Here is a 1,942-nt window from a genome sequence, read left to right as displayed (position 1 = left end):
GGGGAGCCCGCTGGAGCCCTGTGTCTGCAGTGACGGCTTCTGGGTCACAGCAGGTCTGCGCCTGACTCAAACTACTTCAAAATAAACTAACAAAATCTGGAGTTTTGTCAGATGTGCTTTGTAAATGGTACCGCTGCTTCGTATGGAGAAATAGCTATGTAAGACCACTATAGTATTTAAATGAGTTTAAAAAGCCTGTACAGCCCTGCAATGGGAGATTATTTTTGTCTGCCATCTGAAAGGTGCGTTCTAGTCACTGGTGTATTTTCCTGGGAAAGGTCCTAGACAAAGTGGATTGAAAGTTGGAAATCTTGGTTTCAAAAAGTCCTTGCTTTCAGTGACAGCCAGGAAGGTGACAAGTCAATGTGATTTTGACAATTACACAATTGAAAAACTGCTGTCTGTCCCAAGTCTGCCTGGTTTTTATTTCCATTGCTGAGTTTTATCCAGGTTGATATCTAGGAACAGTCAGTAGCTAAGTCAAATAAAGTGAACATCAGAACTTAATATTCTGCCTATGCAGAACTCCCAACTTATTCTTCAAAATAAAAGGAGAGTGCTTTTTTTAAGATGCTTTATAAAAATTACACCTTAGGCAGAAGCTAGGGGAACTGCAGTAGGGTTCTACACTAGTTGCTATATATAGTTAATTTAAAGGTAGGGGAGGAGTCTGAATATTCCAGTAACACCCAGGAGTACAGAATGTGTAACAAATCTTGGCTGTATAAATCAGCCCAGTCCCACAGCTAAGGTAGCTTGGTTCTTCTGATGATAATGCAGCATGTGGGACGTCATTAAGGCAACATATGCTTCTTGCAAGGGAAAAGCTGTCAGTGCTTCCCATTTGTTACTGTAGTTCCCAGTTTCTGTTTGATGCATGCTTCTGTCAACAGGCATAAAATACTCTTGATAGCCAGTTCACACAGCTTATTGTGGAGCCTGAGAGTTCTCTCTAACAGAAATTAACTAATTGAATAGTGTGAAAAGCATTATTTCATTTCATTTTCAAACTGCTTGTGTGGAAGACAAAGAATTGGAATTAATGGTGGATGCATTTTTATGTCCACAAAATTGTCTGCATTCACTTGAAATAGGAAAAAACAGTTGGAAAAGAGATCCAGGAAAGGTATTTTGGACACCTCTATGTACTCTTACTAGAAGGGGGCCTACAGGAAAACTAGGGAGGAACTTTTTACAAGGCCTTGTAGTGTTAAGACAAGGGGTAATGGCTTTAAACTGAAAGAAGAGATTTAGGTTAGACATTAGTAATAAATTATTTAGTGTAAGGGTGGTGAGATGCTGGAACAGGCTGCCTAGGAAAGTAGTGGATGCCTCCTCCCTGGGAAGTGTTCAAGCCCAGGTTGGATGGAGCTTTCAGCAGCCTGATCTAGCAGAAGGTGTCCCTGCCCATGGCAGTAGGGCTGGAACGAGATCATCTTTGAGGTTCCTTCAAACCCAAACTTATGATTCTAATGCTTATGATTCTATGAAATTCAAACCTTTTCTATTCTTTCAGAAGATATGACAGAGGTATAACTGAGGAGAGGAGAAAAGACCAGTTCTAAAGACTAGAGAACTTTAGTTGCTGAGGACCTAGGGAATGAAAAAAATTACACAAAATATCTTAAAATGATCTTTAAATTTATCTTTAAAATATCTTAAAATGATAAAATTATTTAAATGTTTTATGCTAGATAATTTGTTGACGGAAGTGACACTGAAAGAAGTGCCTTATCAAGATAGCCAAGGCAATGTTTAGTACAAAACAACTAGCCTGATAAATATATCAGAAGGGCTCTTTCATGTGATCTGTGGTAAAGTGATGACATCTTTTATGACATTCTGCAGCTTTGGAAGCTTGTAGAGTTGTCTAATATTCCTATGCCCTGTGTTAGCAGTTTATATTATTTTTCTCCATCACTGCTTTCCACCTCGAGCTCAA

Source organism: Chaetura pelagica, unplaced genomic scaffold (genome assembly GCF_000747805.2).
Source record: "Chaetura pelagica isolate M959 unplaced genomic scaffold, ChaPel_1.0 scaffold48, whole genome shotgun sequence".
In the NCBI taxonomy this organism is placed as follows: domain Eukaryota; kingdom Metazoa; phylum Chordata; class Aves; order Apodiformes; family Apodidae; genus Chaetura; species Chaetura pelagica.
Note: the sequence above shows the minus strand (reverse complement) of the source record.